This window comes from Saccoglossus kowalevskii, chromosome 2, assembly GCF_978046115.1.
Source record: "Saccoglossus kowalevskii chromosome 2, keSacKowa6.1, whole genome shotgun sequence".
NCBI lineage: Eukaryota > Metazoa > Hemichordata > Enteropneusta > Harrimaniidae > Saccoglossus > Saccoglossus kowalevskii.
Window position 1 is genome coordinate 1,516,734 of NC_140642.1, and position 27,962 is coordinate 1,544,695.

The 27,962-nt window shown below is 37.7% G+C and overlaps 1 long non-coding RNA gene across 1 annotated transcript in view; it reads right to left on the reverse strand.

Annotated features, from left to right (window-relative positions):
- Positions 1 to 68: 68 nt before the first annotated feature.
- The window catches only part of LOC146748046 (uncharacterized), a 77,766-nt gene continuing 49,872 nt past the window's right edge, over positions 69 to 27,962 (reverse strand). The window contains exons 2-3 of the long non-coding RNA XR_014931561.1: positions 4,001 to 4,050; positions 69 to 327 (exon numbers count right to left, since the gene is read on the reverse strand). This is a non-coding gene — a long non-coding RNA (uncharacterized LOC146748046). The remainder of the gene's footprint in view (positions 328 to 4,000; positions 4,051 to 27,962) is intronic.

Here is a 27,962-nt window from a genome sequence, read left to right on the forward strand (position 1 = left end):
AAATATCAAAACATAAGATAAGTACATTTGTTTCTGAAGATAACAATTTTTTTTTTTTTCAAATAATATTTTTGTGCCAGGTGACAGTTCCGGCCATTAAATGTCACTGTTGTCTCTTCTAACTTTTTTTTGTATGTGCAAATTGCAAGTGCTGGTGCTGACACAAATAACAAATTTTGGACAACTCTTTGACTCAAAGTAGTCAGTCTAAATAATCAGCATTGCACTAAATTAAATTTTATATTTTTTTTTTTATAAATATAATGCTATCAGTATGTAATCCCTTAATTGTGCTTTATTCATGGCAGGATGAAGAACAAATAATTCCTGGTAAAAAAAGAAGAAAAATAAATTATAATTACACATTAGTGTTATTTTAGTCATTATATTATTTTACTCCATTTTCTGGCAAACCCAAGGAATTTTCTCAATTGTTTTGAATTTAGTCAGAAAATAAATAAGTCTTTATATCATCAGTGATTATGCAGTGACTAGATTTAGGAGACAAAACTAAATTATCGTAGTTATAGTTGAAGGTGTTTGTGGTTCAAAGTTTATTAGGAATCCTGTCAGCTAAATGCTGTTTTACAAGGAGCCATTATGTTTTTTGTCTTTACATATACATTGTAGTCCTCTCAGATGGTGCTTGTAAAGTAATAAAGTTATTATTATTTTATATATAAGTTATGTTTGGAATTGATGGAAGGTAAAGGAAGGCCTACAAAGGAACAATAACGGAACAGGAGAATTAACACATGCATAGTTCTGACATGGTTAGTGTTCCTTTAATGAGAATGCTGGAGGGAATCTATGGTTTTCATGCAGCATATATACATGTATATTTTGATACATAGCTTACAATATATTTTCATGGTGCCAGTGTTTTTAAATATTCTATCTTGAGAATGATTGTTCTCACATGTTACTTTAAACTGCTCTAAATACATGTAATTTTGTGAATTAAATAAAATCTAATCATAACCATGGCCTTTTATGGCATCCAAAGTCTTTTTGCAAAGTTACAAAGTGGAAATAATTAAACTTTGGTAGTGAGAATGTGAAAATTGTGAATTTTGGTACATGTAGCTGTGAACATTTAACTGAATTACAGTGTGAAAAAGAATAAATTGTTGTTTTTCGTGACAAAATGGCTACCATGCAACCATCTTTAACTGTATTGGAACATAATCAACTTTTCTTGATGTGCTAAAACACAATCATTTGTGAATCAAGTCTGCAAGTAATAGAACTGTGTGAATTTGAGATATAAGCAGAATTGTGCAAAAAAAAAGACAAAAATTGTATTCTTTTTCAAACAAAATGGCTTCTGGTCAGCTGTATAGAATCTTGAAAAAATTAACTTGCATTTTCGTGGAATAATATACTGCCTAGGTACTAAATCTGAATAAACTTAGTAATTGTATTCTCAAGTTACATGTATACATGTATTAAGCAAAGATAAACAAAAATAAGTATTTTTGACATACAAAATGGCTGCCAGTCAGCCAATTTAAACAACAAATCTGAAAAATAATAGATGTGCCTCAGGATGCCACTGTTAGCAACGCACATTTCAACAAGTCATTGAAAATGACACAGTCCCCGTTAAGTTCTCTTTGTGCTCGTCATATTAAAGCGGAGGGGTTGTCGCGAGCGTGTCCTTGAAACTTGAGTTCCAAGTGGCGTATACAACAGATTGTTTATTTACATCAAAACACGTGTTTCGTGTCATAGTAATATGGCCAAAATAAAAACAGCCGTTATTCAGCCATCTTTGATCTGATTATGAAACACACTGATATGTATGATGTATGTACCAAATACGAATGAAAATGGTACATAAATTGTGGAAATATAGTAGTAAGGCCAAAAAGTCAGATAGCTGTCAATCGGCCATCCTTGACCAGATTTTGAAACAAATTGTCATGGACATGCATCCTAACATGTATAAAGTACATGTATGTGCCAAATTTGAATGAAAACTGACAGAGCACGTCCAAGATACTGCATAAAAAAACAAAAACAAGATGCCTGCCAGTCGACCATCTTTGATCCAATTGCGAAATAAATAGACATGGACATGTATCCTATCATGTATAATCTATGTACCAAGTTTGAATGACAACTGACAAAGCATGTCCAAAATACAACATTTTCAAAAAACAAGATGGCTGCAAGTCGGCCATTTTGAATCGAATCGCTAAACCACTGCATGTGCATATGTCCCACATAAGGTACTAGGCACATGCTAGGAATGAACGGAATCAGTCCACAGGATTCTGAAATATGACGTTGGATAGACTGACGCACGGACAGACGGACACACGGACGGTCGGAGGGACAGACTCAGGAACACACGGACGGTCAGGGACATGTATCCCACATAAAGTACTAGGCACATGCACAGAATGAACGGAATCGGTCCAGGGGATTCTGAGATATGACTCCGGACGGACGCACGGACACACGGACGGACGGAGGCCGAATTATAAGTCCCCGTTTTCGGACTTCGTCCGAACGGGGACTAATTAAAGAATTGAAGATACCATCACAATATGAACAAATCTGAGAGAGGTTCACCTGTAGTACCTTTATGTATAATATCAAATCAATCAGACTTGCGTTGGTTTTTAACAAGAAGTAAAAAATGACACTTTTTACCAAAAATATTCATCTAAATTAGAGAATTCAAGATATCGTCATGAAATAACCAAATCTGAGAGAGGTCTACCTGAGGTGCATATACACGAAGTATCAAAGCCATAAGAACTGTAGTTTTCAAGAAGATGTCAAAAAAGTATCATAATTAGTATAGGATATGAATCCCCTATGGGCTTCTATGATATTGCCGAAAACAAAACAGACTTACAAATCTGGTGCAGTCATTTTTCCTTTGTTTTGCCAGTTTGTACAATTTTCAATTGCTGAGAACTTAATCTTTTCATAGCTTACTTGTACTCACTTGTATGGGTGAACTTATTGTTATGCAATCAAGATCAGAGTTCTCGACCATGTCTCCCTTTCACAACCCTTTTCAACTCGCAAAGATGGGGTGCTTACTCACTTTACTGATGTTCTCATGCATATAGTGACTTCCTTTCAATTTCTCATTGTGGTGAATTCACCACTAACACCCATTTCAACAGAAAAAAATAATCTAAGCATTGAGGAAGTCAGTTTTAAGGGTGGCAAGGAAGCTCAATATTGAATAGGAGTGGTCATAAAATATTTCAGTAACATATTTCATATGTCCAGTTCAATTCCTGCATTGCTATTTGACTTTCACTCAGAGAAATGTGACAAGCACGATTGAGCCACTGGCAGTGGGTAAGCTAAAAGGAGGTACATTTTTGTATTCTATTTATCATATTCATTGCACTTTTCTTGGTCTAAATGTTGCAAATCATGGTGTGTTGGAAATGTATTATGGAAAGGTGTGTGTAGTACATGTATATGTGAATTGGGAATACACTGCAAATGTGTGCTGAACTAATGGCTTAGTGTATGTGCTGTGAATAGTAGTTTATATGGTATGTAAAGTCAATAAAGCGACAGTGACAGTGAATGATTGCTAATGCGAATGAACCAGACTGAACTGACTTTGTCGTGGTTGGAGACAATGTAATGTTTATCAATTACTATTTCATTACATTGGCCTTTGAAATAAGGGAAAAAATCCCAAAACATATAACATCGAGTTACAAAAACATTGAGTTACAGAAATGACCACGATCATATATTTTTGAAACCACACCCACTTTTGTGAAACCACGACCAAATTGTAACAGAACTTCGAGTTACAGACAATGTCCACATTCAGTAACTCACAGTTACTAAAAGAAATCCTTGCAATTTAGAGTTTTAAGACACAAGGTATTTCTACTGTACCCACCTTCACTCAGCACTGCAACATTGTATTACTTAAATAAATCTTCAAATTAACATAAAGAACAACAATGACAAAAAATACTTGGGGTAACCATGGAAATAAGTCTTTTACCTCCATAGGGCAACAGAAATAGTTCATGTCCAATGGCTATCAGTTAGATGCTATATAAATTACAAAAGAAAAAAATATAAATCCTTTTTTGTCAATGCTCACTTTAATAACAGAAAACTAACACAAATCCCACTTCAATCTTTTATGTCTAAGGTAGAGGTCAATAGTTTCTACAATATGTATTAACTTTTCATGTATTAGGTGTCTACTTGCGACTGCACATAAGCCACTCAGCTAGCTAAAATGCATTGCACACTATCCACTTAGCTAATCACCTACAGATAATGCACTGTACACTATCCACTCAGCTAATTATCTAGTTATAATGCACTGTACACTATCATTTCAGCTAATTATCTAGTGATAATGCACTGTACACTATCATTTCAGCTAATTATATAGTTATAATGCACTGTACACTATCCATTCAGCTAATTATCTAGTTATGATGCACTGTACACTATCCATTCAGCTAATTATCTAGTTATGATGCACTGTACACTATCCATTCAGCTAATTATCTAGTTATAATGCACTGTACACTATCATTTCAGCTAATTATCTAGTTATGATGCACTGTGCACTATCCACTCAACTAATTATCTAGTTATGATGCACTGTACACTATCCATTCAGCTAATTATCTAGTTATTATGCAATGTACACTATCCACTCAGCTAATTATCTAGTTATGATGCACTGTTCACTATCCATTCAGCTAATTATCTAGTTATTATGCAATGTACACTATCCATTCAGCTAATTATCTAGTTATGATGCACTGTACACCATCCATTCAGCTACTTATCTAGTTATGATGCACTGTACACTATCCATTCAGCTAATTATCTAGTTATTATGCAATGTACACTATCCACTCAGCTAATTCTCTAGTTATGATGCACTGTACACTATCCATTCAGCTAATTATCTAGTTATGATGTACTGTACACTATCCATTCAGCTACTTATCTAGTTATTATGCACTATACACTATCCATTCAGCTACTTATCTAGTTATGATGCACTGTACACTATCCATTCAGCTACTTATCTAGTTATTATGCACTGTACACTATCCATTCAGCTACTTATCTAGTTATGATGCACTGTACACTATCCATTCAGCTAATTATCTAGTTATTATGCAATGTACACTATTCATTCAGGTACTTATCTAGTTATGATGCACTGTACACTATCCATTCAGCTAATTATCTAGTTATTATGCAATGTACACTATCCACTCAGCTAATTCTCTAGTTATGATGCACTGTACACTATCCATTCAGCTAATTATCTAGTTATGATGTACTGTACACTATCCATTCAGCTACTTATCTAGTTATTATGCACTGTACACTATCCATTCAGCTACTTATCTAGTTATGATGCACTGTACACTATCCATTCAGCTACTTATCTAGTTATTACGCACTGTACACTATCCATTCAGCTACTTATCTAGTTATGATGCACTGTACACTATCCATTCAGCTAATTATCTAGTTATTATGCAATGTACACTATTCATTCAGCTAATTATCTAGTTATGATGCACTGTACACTATCCATTCAGCTACTTATCTAGTTATGATGCACTGTACACTATCCATTCAGCTAATTATCTAGTTATTATGCAATGTACACTATCCACTCAGCTAATTATCTAGTTATGATGCACTGTACACTATCCATTCAGCTAATTATCTAGTTATGATGCACTGTACACTATCCATTCAGCTAATTATCTAGTTATGATGCACTGCGCACTATCCACTCAACTAATTATCTAGTTATGATGCACTGTACACTATCCATTCAGCTAATTATCTAGTTATCATGCAATGTACACGATCCACTCAGCTAATTATCTAGTTATGATGCACTGTACACTATCCATTCAGCTAATTATCTAGTTATGATGCACGGTACACTATCCATTCAGCTAATTATCTAGTTATTATGCAATGTACACGATCCACTCAGCTAATTATCTAGTTATGATGCACTGTACACTATCCATTCAGCTACTTATCTAGTTATTATGCACTGTACACTATCCATTCAGCTACTTATCTAGTTATGATGCACTGTACACTATCCATTCAGCTACTTATCTAGTTATTATGCAATGTACACTATTCATTCAGGTACTTATCTAGTTATGATGCACTGTACACTATCCATTCAGCTAATTATCTAGTTATTATGCAATGTACACTATCCACTCAGCTAATTCTCTAGTTATGATGCACTGTACACTATCCATTCAGCTAATTATCTAGTTATGATGTACTGTACACTATCCATTCAGCTACTTATCTAGTTATTATGCACTGTACACTATCCATTCAGCTACTTATCTAGTTATGATGCACTGTACACTATCCATTCAGCTACTTATCTAGTTATTATGCACTGTACACTATCCATTCAGCTACTTATCTAGTTATGATGCACTGTACACTATCCATTCAGCTAATTATCTAGTTATTATGCAATGTACACTATTCATTCAGCTAATTATCTAGTTATGATGCACTGTACACTATCCATTCAGCTACTTATCTAGTTATGATGCACTGTACACTATCCATTCAGCTAATTATCTAGTTATTATGCAATGTACACTATCCACTCAGCTAATTATCTAGTTATGATGCACTGTACACTATCCATTCAGCTAATTATCTAGTTATGATGCACTGCGCACTATCCACTCAACTAATTATCTAGTTATGATGCACTGTACACTATCCATTCAGCTAATTATCTAGTTATTATGCAATGTACACGATCCACTCAGCTAATTATCTAGTTATGATGCACTGTACACTATCCATTCAGCTAATTATCTAGTTATGATGCACGGTACACTATCCATTCAGCTAATTATCTAGTTATTATGCAATGTACACTATCCATTCAGCTAATTATCTAGTTATTATGCAATGTACACTATCCACTCAGCTAATTATCTAGTTATGATGCACTGTACACTATCCATTCAGCTAATTATCTATTTATGATGCACTGTACACTATCCATTCAGCTACTTATCTAGTTATTATGCAATGTACACTATCCATTCAGCTACTTATCTAGTTATGATGCACTGTACACTATCCATTCAGCTACTTATCTAGTTATTATGCACTGTACACTATCCATTCAGCTACTTATCTAGTTATGATGCACTGTATACTATCCATTCAGCTAATTATCTAGTTATTATGCAATGTACACTATTCATTCAGGTACTTATCTAGTTATGATGCACTGTACACTATCCATTCAGCTAATTATCTAGTTATTATGCAATGTACACTATCCACTCAGCTAATTCTCTAGTTATGATGCACTGTACACTATCCATTCAGCTAATTATCTAGTTATGATGTACTGTACACTATCCATTCAGCTACTTATCTAGTTATTATGCACTGTACACTATCCATTCAGCTACTTATCTAGTTATGATGCACTGTACACTATCCATTCAGCTACTTATCTAGTTATTATGCACTGTACACTATCCATTCAGCTACTTATCTAGTTATGATGCACTGTACACTATCCATTCAGCTAATTATCTAGTTATTATGCAATGTACACTATTCATTCAGCTAATTATCTAGTTATGATGCACTGTACACTATCCATTCAGCTACTTATCTAGTTATGATGCACTGTACACTATCCATTCAGCTAATTATCTAGTTATTATGCAATGTACACTATCCACTCAGCTAATTATCTAGTTATGATGCACTGTACACTATCCATTCAGCTAATTATCTAGTTATGATGCACTGTACACTATCCATTCAGCTAATTATCTAGTTATGATGCACTGTACACTATCCATTCAGCTAATTATCTAGTTATTATGCAATGTACACTATCCACTCAGCTAATTATCTAGTTATGATGCACTGTACACTATCCATTCAGCTAATTATCTAGTTATGATGCACTGTACACTATCCATTCAGCTAATTATCTAGTTATGATGCACTGTACACTATCCATTCAGCTACTTATCTAGTTATGATGCACTGTACACTATCCATTCAGCTAATTATCTAGTTATTATGCAATGTACACTATCCACTCAGCTAATTATCTAGTTATGATGCACTGTACACTATCCATTCAGCTAATTATCTAGTTATGATGCACTGTACACTATCCATTCAGCTAATTATCTAGTTATTATGCAATGTACACGATCCACTCAGCTAATTATCTAGTTATGATGCACTGTACACTATCCATTCAGCTAATTATCTAGTTATGATGCACGGTACACTATCCATTCAGCTAATTATCTAGTTATTATGCAATGTACATGATCCACTCAGCTAATTATCTAGTTATGATGCACTGTACACTATCCATTCAGCTACTTATCTAGTTATTATGCACTGTACACTATCCATTCAGCTACTTATCTAGTTATGATGCACTGTACACTATCCATTCAGCTACTTATCTAGTTATTATGCAATGTACACTATTCATTCAGGTACTTATCTAGTTATGATGCACTGTACACTATCCATTCAGCTAATTATCTAGTTATTATGTAATGTACACTATCCACTCAGCTAATTCTCTAGTTATGATGCACTGTACACTATCCATTCAGCTAATTATCTAGTTATGATGTACTGTACACTATCCATTCAGCTACTTATCTAGTTATTATGCACTGTACACTATCCATTCAGCTACTTATCTAGTTATGATGCACTGTACACTATCCATTCAGCTACTTATCTAGTTATTATGCACTGTACACTATCCATTCAGCTACTTATCTAGTTATGATGCACTGTACACTATCCATTCAGCTAATTATCTAGTTATTATGCAATGTACACTATCCATTCAGCTACTTATCTAGTTATGATGCACTGTACACTATCCATTCAGCTACTTATCTAGTTATGATGCACTGTACACTATCCATTCAGCTAATTATCTAGTTATTATGCAATGTACACTATCCACTCAGCTAATTATCTAGTTATGATGCACTGTACACTATCCATTCAGCTAATTATCTAGTTATGATGCACTGTACACTATCCATTCAGCTAATTATCTAGTTATGATGCACTGCGCACTATCCACTCAACTAATTATCTAGTTATGATGCACTGTACACTATCCATTCAGCTAATTATCTAGTTATTATGCAATGCACACGATCCACTCAGCTAATTATCTAGTTATGATGCACTGTACACTATCCATTCAGCTAATTATCTAGTTATGATGCACGGTACACTATCCATTCAGCTAATTATCTAGTTATTATGCAATGTACACTATCCATTCAGCTAATTATCTAGTTATTATGCAATGTACACTATCCACTCAGCTAATTATCTAGTTATGATGCACTGTACACTATCCATTCAGCTAATTATCTATTTATGATGCACTGTACACTATCCATTCAGCTACTTATCTAGTTATTATGCAATGTACACTATCCGCTCAGCTAATTATCTAGTTATGATGCACTGTACACTATCGACCCAGCTAATTATATAGTTATAATGCACTGTGCACTATCCATTCAGCTAATTATCTAGTTATGATGCACTGTACATTATTCACACAACTGGCCACTAGTTATAATGCACTGTACACTATTCATTCAGCTAATTATCTAGCTATAATGCACTGTACATTATCTATACAGCTGACCACTAGTTATAATGCACTGTACATTATCCACACAGCTGACCACTAGCTATAATGCACTGTACATTATCCACACAGCTGACCACTAGCTATAATGCACTGTACATTATCCACACAGCTAATTATCTAGTTATTATGCAATGTACACTATCCACTCAGCTAATTATCTAGTTATGATGCACTGTACACTATCCATTCAGCTAATTATCTAGTTATTATGCAATGTACACTATCCACTCAGCTAATTATCTAGTTATGATGCACTGTACACTATCCATTCAGCTAATTATCTATTTATGATGCACTGTACACTATCCATTCAGCTACTTATCTAGTTATTATGCAATGTACACTATCCGCTCAGCTAATTATCTAGTTATGATGCACTGTACACTATCGACCCAGCTAATTATATAGTTATAATGCACTGTGCACTATCCATTCAGCTAATTATCTAGTTATGATGCACTGTACATTATTCACACAACTGGCCACTAGTTATAATGCACTGTACACTATTCATTCAGCTAATTATCTAGCTATAATGCACTGTACATTATCTATACAGCTGACCACTAGTTATAATGCACTGTACATTATCCACACAGCTGACCACTAGCTATAATGCACTGTACATTATCCACACAGCTGACCACTAGCTATAATGCACTGTACATTATCCACACAGCTAATTATCTAGTTATTATGCAATGTACACTATCCACTCAGCTAATTATCTAGTTATGATGCACTGTACACTATCCATTCAGCTAATTATCTAGTTATGATGCACTGTACACTATCCATTCAGCTACTTATCTAGTTATTATGCAATGTACACTATCCACTAAGCTAATTATCTAGTTATAATGCACTGTACACTATTCATTCAGCTAATTATCTAGTTATGATGCACAGTACACTATCGACTCAGCTAATTATCTAGTTATAATGCACTGTGCACTATCCATTCAGCTAATTATCTAGTTATGATGCACTGTACATTATTCACACAACTGGCCACTAGTTATAATGCACTGTACACTATTCATTCAGCTAATTATCTAGCTATAATGCACTGTACATTATCTATACAGCTGACCACTAGTTATAATGCACTGTACATTATCCACACAACTGGCCACTAGTTATAATGCACTGTACATTATCCACACAACTGGCCACTAGCTATAATGCACTGTACATTATCTATACAGCTGACCACTAGTTATAATGCACAGTACATTATTCACACAACTGACCAATATTTATAATGCACTGCACATTATCCACACAGCTGACCAATAGTTATAATGAACTGCACAATATCAACATAGCTGACCAATAGTTATAATGCACTGTACATTATTCACACAACTGACCGATAGTTATTATGTACTGCACAATATCAACATAGCTGACCAATAGTTATAATGCACTGTACATTATTCACACAACTGACCGATAGTTATAATGTACTGCACATTATCCACACAGCTGACCAATAATTATAATGCACTGCACAATATCAACATAGCTCACCAATAGTTATATTGCAATGTACATTATCCACACAACTGGCCGATAGTTTTAATGTACTGCACATTATCCACACAGCTGACCAATAGTTATAATGCACTGCACAATATCAACATAGCTGACCAATAGTTATAATGCACTGTACATTATTCACACAACTGACTGATAGTTATAATGCACTGTACATTATCCATACAGCTGACCACTAGCTATAATGCACTGTACATTATCCACACAGCTGACGACGAGCTTTAATGCACTGCACATTATTCACACAGCTGACCACTAGCTATAATGCACTGTACATTATCCACACAGCTGACCACTAGCTATAATACACTGTACACTATCCACACAGCTGACTACTGGATTTAATGCACTGCACATTATTCACATAGCTGACCACTAGTTATAATGCACTGCACATTATTCACATAGCTGACTACTAGCTATAATGCACTGTACATTATCCACACAACTGACCACGAGCTATAATGCACTGCACATTATCCACACAACTGACCACTAGCTATAATGCACTGCACATTATTCACACAACTGACCGCTAGTTATAATGCACTGCACATTATTCACATAGCTGACTAGTAGCTATAATGCACTGTACATTATCCACACAACTGACCACGAGCTATAATGCACTGCACATTATCCACACAACTGACCACTAGCTATAATGCACTGCACATTATTCACATAGCTGACTACTAGCTATAATGCACTGTACATTATCCACACAAATGACCACGAGCTATAATGCACTGCACATTATCCACACAACTGACCACTAGCTATAATGCACTGCACATTATTCACATAGCTGACTACTAGCTATAATGCACTGTACATTATCCACACAACTGACCACGAGCTATAATGCACTGCACATTATCCACACAACTGACCACTAGCTATAATGCACTGCACATTATTCACATAGCTGACTACTAGCTATAATGCACTGTACATTATCCACACAACTGACCACTAGCTATAATGCACTGTACATTATCCACACAACTGATCACTAGCTATAATGCACTGCACATTATTCACATAGCTGACTACTAGCTATAATGCACTGTACATTATTCACACAACTGACCACGAGCTATAATGCACTGCACATTATTCACACAACTGACCGCTAGTTATAATGCACTGCACATTATTCACATAGCTGATTACTAGCTATAATGCACTGTACATTATCCACACAACTGACCACGAGCTATAATGAACTGCACATTATCCACACAACTGACCACTAGCTATAATGCACTGCACATTATTCACATAGCTGACTACTAGCTATAATGCACTGTACATTATCCACACAAATGACCACGAGCTATAATGCACTGCACATTATCCACACAACTGACCACTAGCTATAATGCACTTCACATTATTCACATAGCTGACTACAACATATAATGCACTGTACATTATCCACACAACTGACCACAAGCTATAATGCACTGCACATTATCCACACAACTGACCACTAGCTATAATGCACTGCACATTATTCACATAGCTGACTACTAGCTATAATGCACTGTACATTATCCACACAACTGACCACTAGCTATAATGCACTGCACATTATTCACATAGCTGACTACTAGCTATAATGCACTGTACATTATCCACACAACTGACCACGAGCTATAATGCACTGCACATTATCCACACAACTGACCACTAGCTATAATGCACTGCACATTATTCACATAGCTGACTACTAGCTATAATGCACTGTACATTATCCACACAACTGACCACTAGCTATAATGCACTGTACATTATCCACACAACTGATCACTAGCTATAATGCACTGCACATTATTCACATAGCTGACTACTAGCTATAATGCACTGTACATTATTCACACAACTGACCACGAGCTATAATGCACTGCACATTATTCACACAACTGACCGCTAGTTATAATGCACTGCACATTATTCACATAGCTGACTACTAGCTATAATGCACTGTACATTATCCACACAACTGACCACGAGCTATAATGAACTGCACATTATCCACACAACTGACCACTAGCTATAATGCACTGCACATTATTCACATAGCTGACTACTAGCTATAATGCACTGTACATTATCCACACAAATGACCACGAGCTATAATGCACTGCACATTATCCACACAACTGACCACTAGCTATAATGCACTGCACATTATTCACATAGCTGACTACTAGCTATAATGCACTGTACATTATTCACACAACTGACCACGAGCTATAATGCACTGCACATTATCCACACAACTGATCACTAGCTATAATGCACTGCACATTATTCACATAGCTGACTACTAGCTATAATGCACTGTACATTATTCACACAACTGACCACGAGCTATAATGCACTGCACATTATTCACACAACTGACCTCTAGTTATAATGCACTGCACATTATTCACACAACTGACCGCTAGTTATAATGCACTGCACATTATTCACATAGCTGACTACTAGCTATAATGCACTGTACATTATCCACACAATTGACCGCTAGCTATAATGCACTGCACATTATTCACATAGCTGACTACTAGCTATAATGCACTGCACATTATTCACACAGCTGACCACTAGTTATAATGCACTGTACATTATTCACACAGCTGACCACTAGCTACAATGCACTGCACATTATTCATACAACTACTAGCTATAATGCACTGCACATTATTCACATAGCTGACTACTAGCTATAATGCACTGTACATTATCCACACAAATGACCACGAGCTATAATGCACTGCACATTATCCACACAACTGACCACTGATCACTGCACATTATCCACACAACTGACCACTAGCTATAATGCACTGCACATTATTCACATAGCTGACTACTAGCTATAATGCACTGCACATTATTCACATAGCTGACTACTAGCTATAATGCACTGTACATTATCCACACAATTGACCGCTAGCTATAATGCACTGCACATTATTCACATAGCTGACTACTAGCTATAATGCACTGTACATTATTCACACAACTGACCGCTAGCTATAATGCACTGCACATTATTCACACAACTGACTGCAAGTTATAATGCACTGCACATTATTCACATACATTGTAGCTGATTACTAGCTATAATGCACTGTACATTATCCACACAACTGACCACTAGCTATAATGCACTGTACATTATTCACATAGCTGACCACTAGTTATAATGCACTGTACATTATTCACACAGCTGACCACTAGTTATAATGCACTGTACATTATTCACACAACTGACCGATAGCTATAGTGCACTGCACATTATTCACACAACTGACCACTCGCTATAATGCACTGCACATTATTCACACAACTGACTACTAGCTTTAATGCACTGCACATTATCCACACGGCTGACCACTAGCCATAATGCACTGTACATTATCCTCACAACTGACCACTAGCTACAATGCACTGTACATTATCCACACAGCTGACCACTAGCTATAATGCACTGTACATTATCCATACAGCTGACCACTAGCTATAATGCACTGTACATTATCCACACAACTGACCACTGGCTATAATGCACTGCACATTATTCACATAGCTGACTACTAGCTATAATGCACTGCACATTATTCACATAGCTGACCGCAAGTATAATGCGCTGTACATTATCCACACAGCTGACCACTAGCTATAATGCACTGTACATTATCCACACAGCTGACCACTAGCTATAATGCACTGTACATTATCCACACAGCTGACCACTAGCTATAATGCACTGTACATTATCCACACAGCTGACCACTAGCTATAATGCACTGTACATTATCCACACAGCTGACCACAAGCTATAATGCACTGTACATTATCCACACAGCTGACCACTAGCTATAATGCACTGTACATTATCCACAAAGCTGACCACTAGCTATAATGCACTGCACATTATTCACACAGCTGACCACTAGCTATAATGCACTGTACATTATCCACACAGCTGACCACTAGCTATAATACACTGTACACTATCCACACAGCTGACTACTGGATTTAATGCACTGCACATTATTCACATAGCTGACCGCTAGTTATAATGCACTGCACATTATTCACATAGCTGACTACTAGCTATAATGCACTGTACATTATCCACACAACTGACCACGAGCTATAATGCACTGCACATTATCCACACAACTGACCACTAGCTATAATGCACTGCACATTATTCACACAACTGACCGCTAGTTATAATGCACTGCACATTATTCACATAGCTGACTAGTAGCTATAATGCACTGTACATTATCCACACAACTGACCACGAGCTATAATGCACTGTACATTATCCACACAACTGACCACGAGCTATAATGAACTGCACATTATCCACACAACTGACCACTAGCTATAATGCATTGCACATTATTCACATAGCTGACTACTAGCTATAATGCACTGTACATTATCCACACAAATGACCACGAGCTATAATGCACTGCACATTATCCACACAACTGACCACTAGCTATAATGCACTTCACATTATTCACATAGCTGACTACTAGCTATAATGCACTGTACATTATCCACACAACTGACCACGAGCTATAATGCACTGCACATTATCCACACAACTGACCACTAGCTATAATGCACTGCACATTATTCACATAGCTGACTACTAGCTATAATGCACTGTACATTATCCACACAACTGACCACTAGCTATAATGCACTGTACATTATCCACACAACTGATCACTAGCTATAATGCACTGCACATTATTCACATAGCTGACTACTAGCTATAATGCACTGTACATTATCCACACAACTGACCACGAGCTATAATGCACTGCACATTATCCACACAACTGACCACTAGCTATAATGCACTGCACATTATTCACATAGCTGACTACTAGCTATAATGCACTGTACATTATCCACACAACTGACCACTAGCTATAATGCACTGTACATTATCCACACAACTGATCACTAGCTATAATGCACTGCACATTATTCACATAGCTGACTACTAGCTATAATGCACTGTACATTATCCACACAACTGACCACGAGCTATAATGCACTGCACATTATCCACACAACTGACCACTAGCTATAATGCACTGCACATTATTCACATAGCTGACTACTAGCTATAATGCACTGTACATTATCCACACAACTGACCACTAGCTATAATGCACTGTACATTATCCACACAACTGATCACTAGCTATAATGCACTGCACATTATTCACATAGCTGACTACTAGCTATAATGCACTGTACATTATTCACACAACTGACCACGAGCTATAATGCACTGCACATTATTCACACAACTGACCGCTAGTTATAATGCACTGCACATTATTCACATAGCTGACTACTAGCTATAATGCACTGTACATTATCCACACAACTGACCACGAGCTATAATGAACTGCACATTATCCACACAACTGACCACTAGCTATAATGCACTGCACATTATTCACATAGCTGACTACTAGCTATAATGCACTGTACATTATCCACACAAATGACCACGAGCTATAATGCACTGCACATTATCCACACAACTGATCACTAGCTATAATGCACTGCACATTATTCACATAGCTGACTACTAGCTACATTGTATAATGCACTGTACATTATTCACACAACTGACCACGAGCTATAATGCACTGCACATTATCCACACAACTGATCACTAGCTATAATGCACTGCACATTATTCACATAGCTGACTACTAGCTATAATGCACTGTACATTATTCACACAACTGACCACGAGCTATAATGCACTGCACATTATTCACACAACTGACCTCTAGTTATAATGCACTGCACATTATTCACACAACTGACCGCTAGTTATAATGCACTGCACATTATTCACATAGCTGACTACTAGTTATAATGCACGGTACATTATCCACACAATTGACCGCTAGCTATAATGCACTGCACATTATTCACATAGCTGACTACTAGCTATAATGCACTGCACATTATTCACACAGCTGACCACTAGTTATAATGCACTGTACATTATTCACACAGCTGACCACTAGCTACAATGCACTGCACATTATTCACACAACTGACCACTAGCTATAATGCACTGCACATTATTCACATAGCTGACTACTAGCTATAAGGCACTGCACATTATTCACACAGCTGACCACTAGCTTTAATGCACTGCACATTATCCACACAGCTGACAACTAGCTATAATGCACTGTACATTATCCTCACAACTGACCACTAGCTACAATGCACTGTACATTATCCACACAGCTGACCACTAGCTACAATGCACTGTACATTATCCTCACAACTGACCACTAGCTACAATGCACTGTACACTATCCTCACAACTGACTACTAGCTACAATGCACTGTACATTATCCTCACAACTGATCACTAGCTATAATGCACTGTACATTATCCACACAACTGACCACTAGCTTTAATGCACTGCACATTATCCACACAGCTGACCACTAGCTATAATGCACTGTACATTATTCACACAACTGACTACTAGCTATAATGCACTGTACATTATTCACACAGCTGACCACTAGCTATAATGCACTGCACATTATCCACACAGCTGACCACTAGCTATAATGCACTGTACATTATTCCACACAACTGACCACGAGCTATAATGAACTGCACATTATCCACACAACTGACCACTAGCTATAATGCACTGCACATTATTCACATAGCTGACTACTAGCTATAATGCACTGTACATTATCCACACAAATGACCACGAGCTATAATGCACTGCACATTATCCACACAACTGATCACTAGCTATAATGCACTGCACATTATTCACATAGCTGACTACTAGCTACATTGTATAATGCACTGTACATTATTCACACAACTGACCACGAGCTATAATGCACTGCACATTATCCACACAACTGATCACTAGCTATAATGCACTGCACATTATTCACATAGCTGACTACTAGCTATAATGCACTGTACATTATTCACACAACTGACCACGAGCTATAATGCACTGCACATTATTCACACAACTGACCTCTAGTTATAATGCACTGCACATTATTCACACAACTGACCGCTAGTTATAATGCACTGCACATTATTCACATAGCTGACTACTAGTTATAATGCACGGTACATTATCCACACAATTGACCGCTAGCTATAATGCACTGCACATTATTCACATAGCTGACTACTAGCTATAATGCACTGCACATTATTCACACAGCTGACCACTAGTTATAATGCACTGTACATTATTCACACAGCTGACCACTAGCTACAATGCACTGCACATTATTCACACAACTGACCACTAGCTATAATGCACTGCACATTATTCACATAGCTGACTACTAGCTATAAGGCACTGCACATTATTCACACAGCTGACCACTAGCTTTAATGCACTGCACATTATCCACACAGCTGACAACTAGCTATAATGCACTGTACATTATCCTCACAACTGACCACTAGCTACAATGCACTGTACATTATCCACACAGCTGACCACTAGCTACAATGCACTGTACATTATCCTCACAACTGACCACTAGCTACAATGCACTGTACACTATCCTCACAACTGACTACTAGCTACAATGCACTGTACATTATCCTCACAACTGATCACTAGCTATAATGCACTGTACATTATCCACACAACTGACCACTAGCTTTAATGCACTGCACATTATCCACACAGCTGACCACTAGCTATAATGCACTGTACATTATTCACACAACTGACTACTAGCTATAATGCACTGTGCATTATTCACACAGCTGACCACTAGCTATAATGCACTGCACATTATCCACACAGCTGACCACTAGCTATAATGCACTGTACATTATTCCACACAGCTGACCACTAGCTATAATGCACTGTACATTATCCACAAAGCTGACCACTAGCTATAATGCACTGTACATTATTCACACAGCTGACTACTAGCTATAATGCACTGTACATTATCCACACAGCTGACTACTAGCTTTAATGCACGGCACATTATTCATACAACTACTATCTATAATGCACTGCACATTATTCACATAGCTGACTACTAGCTATAATGCACTGTACATTATCCACACAACTGACCACTAGCTATAATGCACTGTACATTATCCACACAACTGATCACTAGCTATAATGCACTGCACATTATTCACATAGCTGACTACTAGCTATAATGCACTGTACATTATTCACACAACTGACCACGAGCTATAATGCACTGCACATTATTCACACAACTGACCTCTAGTTATAATGCACTGCACATTATTCACACAACTGACCGCTAGTTATAATGCACTGCACATTATTCACATAGCTGACTACTAGCTATAATGCACTGTACATTATCCACACAATTGACCGCTAGCTATAATGCACTGCACATTATTCACATAGCTGACTACTAGCTATAATGCACTGCACATTATTCACACAGCTGACCACTAGTTATAATGCACTGTACATTATTCACACAGCTGACCACTAGCTACAATGCACTGCACATTATTCACACAACTGACCACTAGCTATAATGCACTGCACATTATTCACATAGCTGACTACTAGCTATAAGGCACTGCACATTATTCACACAGCTGACCACTAGCTTTAATGCACTGCACATTATCCACACAGCTGACAACTAGCTATAATGCACTGTACATTATCCTCACAACTGACCACTAGCTACAATGCACTGTACACTATCCTCACAACTGACTACTAGCTACAATGCACTGTACATTATCCTCACAACTGATCACTAGCTATAATGCACTGTACATTATCCACACAACTGACCACTAGCTTTAATGCACTGCACATTATCCACACAGCTGACCACTAGCTATAATGCACTGTACATTATTCACACAACTGACTACTAGCTATAATGCACTGTACATTATTCACACAGCTGACCACTAGCTATAATGCACTGCACATTATCCACACAGCTGACCACTAGCTATAATGCACTGTACATTATTCCACACAGCTGACCACTAGCTATAATGCACTGTACATTATCCACAAAGCTGACCACTAGCTATAATGCACTGTACATTATCCACACAGCTGACTACTAGCTTTAATGCACTGCACATTATTCATACAACTACTAGCTATAATGCACTGCACATTATTCACATAGCTGACTACTAGCTATAATGCACTGTACATTATCCACAAATGACCACGAGCTATAATGCACTGCACATTATCCACACAACTGACCACTGATCACTGCACATTATCCACACAACTGACCACTAGCTATAATGCACTGCACATTATTCACATAGCTGACTACTAGCTATAATGCACTGTACATTATCCACACAACTGACCACTAGCTATAATGCACTGTACATTATCCACACAACTGATCACTAGCTATAATGCACTGCACATTATTCACATAGCTGACTACTAGCTATAATGCACTGTACATTATTCACACAACTGACCACGAGCTATAATGCACTGCACATTATTCACACAACTGACCTCTAGTTATAATGCACTGCACATTATTCACACAACTGACCGCTAGTTATAATGCACTGCACATTATTCACATAGCTGACTACTAGCTATAATGCACTGTACATTATCCACACAATTGACCGCTAGCTATAATGCACTGCACATTATTCACATAGCTGACTACTAGCTATAATGCACTGCACATTATTCACACAGCTGACCACTAGTTATAATGCACTGTACATTATTCACACAGCTGACCACTAGCTACAATGCACTGCACATTATTCACACAACTGACCACTAGCTATAATGCACTGCACATTATTCACATAGCTGACTACTAGCTATAAGGCACTGCACATTATTCACACAGCTGACCACTAGCTTTAATGCACTGCACATTATCCACACAGCTGACAACTAGCTATAATGCACTGTACATTATCCTCACAACTGACCACTAGCTACAATGCACTGTACATTATCCACACAGCTGACCACTAGCTACAATGCACTGAACATTATCCTCACAACTGACCACTAGCTACAATGCACTGTACACTATCCTCACAACTGACTACTAGCTACAATGCACTGTACATTATCCTCACAACTGATCACTAGCTACAATGCACTGTACATTATCCACACAACTGACCACTAGCTTTAATGCACTGCACATTATCCACACAGCTGACCACTAGCTATAATGCACTGTACATTATTCACACAACTGACTACAAGCTATAATGCACTGTACATTATTCACACAGCTGACCACTAGCTATAATGCACTGCACATTATCCACACAGCTGACCACTAGCTATAATGCACTGTACATTATCCACACAGCTGACCACTAGCTATAATGCACTGTACATTATCCACAAAGCTGACCACTAGCTATAATGCACTGTACATTATTCACACAGCTGACCACTAGCTATAATGCACTGTACATTATCCACACAGCTGACTACTAGCTTTAATGCACTGCACATTATTCATACAACTACTAGCTATAATGCACTGTACATTATCCATACTGCTGACCACTAGCTATAATGCACTGTACATTATCCACACAAGTGACCACTGGCTATAATGCACTGCACATTATTCACATAGCTGACTACTAGCTATAATGCACTGCACATTATTCACACAGCTGACCACTAGCTTTAATGCACTGCACATTATCCACACAGCTGACCACTAGCTACAATGCACTGTACATTATCCTCACAACTGACCACTAGCTACAATGCACTGTACACTATCCTCACAACTGACTACTAGCTACAATGCACTGTACATTATCCTCAAAACTGACCACTAGCTATAATGCACTGTACATTATCCACACAACTGACCACTAGCTATAATGCACTGTACATTATCCACACAACTGATCACTAGCTATAATGCACTGCACATTATTCACATAGCTGACTACTAGCTATAATGCACTGTACATTATTCACACTACTGACCACGAGCTATAATGCACTGCACATTATTCACACAACTGACCTCTAGTTATAATGCACTGCACATTATTCACACAACTGACCGCTAGTTATAATGCACTGCACATTATTCACATAGCTGACTACTAGCTATAATGCACTGTACATTATCCACACAATTGACCGCTAGCTATAATGCACTGCACATTATTCACATAGCTGACTACTAGCTATAATGCACTGCACATTATTCACACAGCTGAGCACTAGTTATAATGCACTGTACATTATTCACACAGCTGACCACTAGCTACAATGCACTGCACATTATTCACACAACTGACCACTAGCTATAATGCACTGCACATTATTCACATAGCTGACTACTAGCTATAAGGCACTGCATATTATTCACACAGCTGACCACTAGCTTTAATGCACTGCACATTATCCACACAGCTGACCACTAGCTATAATGCACTGTACATTATCCTCACAACTGACCACTAGCTACAATGCACTGTACATTATCCACACAGCTGACCACTAGCTACAATGCACTGTACATTATCCTCACAACTGACCACTAGCTACAATGCACTGTACACTATCCTCACAACTGACTACTAGCTACAATGCACTGTACATTATCCTCACAACTGATCACTAGCTATAATGCACTGTACATTATCCACACAACTGACCACTAGCTTTAATGCACTGCACATTATCCACACAGCTGACCACTAGCTATAATGCACTGTACATTATTCACACAACTGACTACTAGCTATAATGCACTGTACATTATTCACACAGCTGACCACTAGCTATAATGCACTGCACATTATCCACACAGCTGACCACTAGCTATAATGCACTGTACATTATCCACACAGCTGACCACTAGCTATAATGCACTGTACATTATCCACAAAGCTGACCACTAGCTATAATGCACTGTACATTATTCACACAGCTGACCACTAGCTATAATGCACTGTACATTATCCACACAGCTGACTACTAGCTTTAATGCACTGCACATTATTCACACAGCTGACCACTAGCTATAATGCACTGTACATTATCCACACAGCTGACCACTAGCTATAATACACTGTACATTATCCACACGGCTGACTACTAGCTTTAATGCACTGCACATCATTCAGATAGCTGACCGCTAGTTATAATGCACTGCAAATTATTCACATAGCAGACTACTAGCTATAATGCACTGCACATTATCCACACAACTGACCGCTAGTTATAATGCACTGCACATTATTCACATAGCTGACTACTAGCTATAATGCACTGTACATTATCCACACAACTGACTCCTAGCTATAATGCACTGCACATTATTCACATAGCTGACTACTAGCTATAATGCACTGTACATTATTCACACAACTGACCACAAGCTATAATGCACTGCACATTATTCACACAACTGACCACAAGTTATAATGCACTGCACATTATTCGCACAAATGACCGCTAGTTATAATGCACTGCACATTATTCACATAGCTGACCACTAGTTATAATGAACTGTACATTATTCACACAGCTGACCACTAGTTACAATGCACTGTACATTATCCTCACAACTGACTACTAGCTATAATGCACTGCACATTATCCACACAACTGACAACTAGTTATAATGCACTGTACATTATTCACATAGCTGACTACTTGCTATAATGCACTGTACATTATCCACACAGCTGACCACTAGTTATAATGCACTGTACATTATTCACACAGCTGACTACTAGCTATAATGCACTGCACATTATTCACATAGCTGACCACTAGTTATAATGCACTGTACATTATTCACACAACTGACCACTAGCTATAATGCACTGCACATTATTCACACAACTGACTGCAAGTTATAAAGCACTGCACATTATTCACATAGCTGACTACTAGCTATAATGCACTGTACATTATCCACACAACTGACGACTAGCTATAATGCACTGCACATTATTCACATAGCTGACTGTTAGCTATAATGCACTGCACATTATTCACATAGCTGACAACTAGTTATAATGCACTGTACATTATTCACACAGCTGACCACTAGCTTTAATGCACTGCACATTATCCACACAGCTGACAACTAGCTATAATGCACTGTACATTATCCTCACAACTGACCACTAGCTACAATGCACTGTACATTATCCACACAGCTGACCACTAGCTACAATGCACTGTACATTATCCTCACAACTGACCACTAGCTACAATGCACTGTACACTATCCTCACAACTGACTACTAGCTACAATGCACTGTACATTATCCTCACAACTGATCACTAGCTATAATGCACTGTACATTATCCACACAACTGACCACTAGCTTTAATGCACTGCACATTATCCACACAGCTGACCACTAGCTATAATGCACTGTACATTATTCACACAACTGACTACTAGCTATAATGCACTGTACATTATTCACACAGCTGACCACTAGCTATAATGCACTGCACATTATCCACACAGCTGACCACTAGCTATAATGCACTGTACATTATTCCACACAGCTGACCACTAGCTATAATGCACTGTACATTATCCACAAAGCTGACCACTAGCTATAATGCACTGTACATTATTCACACAGCTGACCACTAGCTATAATGCATTGTACATTATCCACACAGCTGACTACTAGCTTTAATGCACTGCACATTATTCATACAACTACTAGCTATAATGCACTGCACATTATTCACATAGCTGACTACTAGCTATAATGCACTGTACATTATCCACACAAATGACCACGAGCTATAATGCACTGCACATTATCCACACAACTGACCACTGATCACTGCACATTATCCACACAACTGACCACTAGCTATAATGCACTGCACATTATTCACATAGCTGACTACTAGCTATAATGCACTGTACATTATCCACACAACTGACCACTAGCTATAATGCACTGTACATTATCCACACAACTGATCACTAGCTATAATGCACTGCACATTATTCAAATAGCTGACTACTAGCTATAATGCACTGTACATTATTCACACAACTGACCACGAGCTATAATGCACTGCACATTATTCACACAACTGACCTCTAGTTATAATGCACTGCACATTATTCACACAGCTGACCACTAGCTTTAATGCACTGCACATTATCCACACAGCTGACAACTAGCTATAATGCACTGTACATTATCCTCACAACTGACCACTAGCTACAATGCACTGTACATTATCCACACAGCTGACCACTAGCTACAATGCACTGTACATTATCCTCACAACTGACCACTAGCTACAATGCACTGTACACTATCCTCACAACTGACTACTAGCTACAATGCACTGTACATTATCCTCACAACTGATCACTAGCTATAATGCACTGTACATTATCCACACAACTGACCACTAGCTTTAATGCACTGCACATTATCCACACAGCTGACCACTAGCTATAATGCACTGTACATTATTCACACAGCTGACCACTAGCTATAATGCATTGTACATTATCCACACAGCTGACTACTAGCTTTAATGCACTGCACATTATTCATACAACTACTAGCTATAATGCACTGCACATTATTCACATAGCTGACTACTAGCTATAATGCACTGTACATTATCCACACAAATGACCACGAGCTATAATGCACTGCACATTATCCACACAACTGACCACTGATCACTGCACATTATCCACACAACTGACCACTAGCTATAATGCACTGCACATTATTCACATAGCTGACTACTAGCTATAATGCACTGTACATTATCCACACAACTGACCACTAGCTATAATGCACTGTACATTATCCACACAACTGATCACTAGCTATAATGCACTGCACATTATTCAAATAGCTGACTACTAGCTATAATGCACTGTACATTATTCACACAACTGACCACGAGCTATAATGCACTGCACATTATTCACACAACTGACCTCTAGTTATAATGCACTGCACATTATTCACACAGCTGACCACTAGCTTTAATGCACTGCACATTATCCACACAGCTGACAACTAGCTATAATGCACTGTACATTATCCTCACAACTGACCACTAGCTACAATGCACTGTACATTATCCACACAGCTGACCACTAGCTACAATGCACTGTACATTATCCTCACAACTGACCACTAGCTACAATGCACTGTACACTATCCTCACAACTGACTACTAGCTACAATGCACTGTACATTATCCTCACAACTGATCACTAGCTATAATGCACTGTACATTATCCACACAACTGACCACTAGCTTTAATGCACTGCACATTATCCACACAGCTGACCACTAGCTATAATGCACTGTACATTATTCACACAACTGACTACTAGCTATAATGCACTGTACATTATTCACACAGCTGACCACTAGCTATAATGCACTGCACATTATCCACACAGCTGACCACTAGCTATAATGCACTGTACATTATTCCACACAGCTGACCACTAGCTATAATGCACTGTACATTATCCACAAAGCTGACCACTAGCTATAATGCACTGCACATTATTCACACAGCTGACCACTAGCTATAATGCACTGTACATTATCCACACAGCTGACTACTAGCTTTAATGCACTGCACATTATTCATACAACTACTAGCTATAATGCACTGCACATTATTCACATAGCTGACTACTAGCTATAATGCACTGTACATTATCCACACAAATGACCACGAGCTATAATGCACTGCACATTATCCACACAACTGACCACTGATCACTGCACATTATCCACACAACTGACCACTAGCTATAATGCACTGCACATTATTCACATAGCTGACTACTAGCTATAATGCACTGTACATTATCCACACAACTGACCACTAGCTATAATGCACTGTACATTATCCACACAACTGATCACTAGCTATAATGCACTGCACATTATTCAAATAGCTGACTACTAGCTATAATGCACTGTACATTATTCACACAACTGACCACGAGCTATAATGCACTGCACATTATTCACACAACTGACCTCTAGTTATAATGCACTGCACATTATTCACACAACTGACCACTAGTTATAATGCACTGCACATTATTCACATAGCTGACTACTAGCTATAATGCACTGCACATAATCCACACAATTGACCGCTAGCTATAATGCACTGCACATTATTCACATAGCTGACTACTAGCTATAATGCACTGCACATTATTCACACAGCTGACCACTAGTTATAATGCACTGTACATTATTCACACAGCTGACCACTAGCTACAATGCACTGCACATTATTCACACAACTGACCACTAGCTATAATGCACTGCACATTATTCACATAGCTGACTACTAGCTATAAGGCACTGCACATTATTCACACAGCTGACCACTAGCTTTAATGCACTGCACATTATCCACACAGCTGACAACTAGCTATAATGCACTGTACATTATCCTCACAACTGACCACTAGCTACAATGCACTGTACACTATCCTCACAACTGACTACTAGCTACAATGCACTGTACATTATCCTCACAACTGATCACTAGCTATAATGCACTG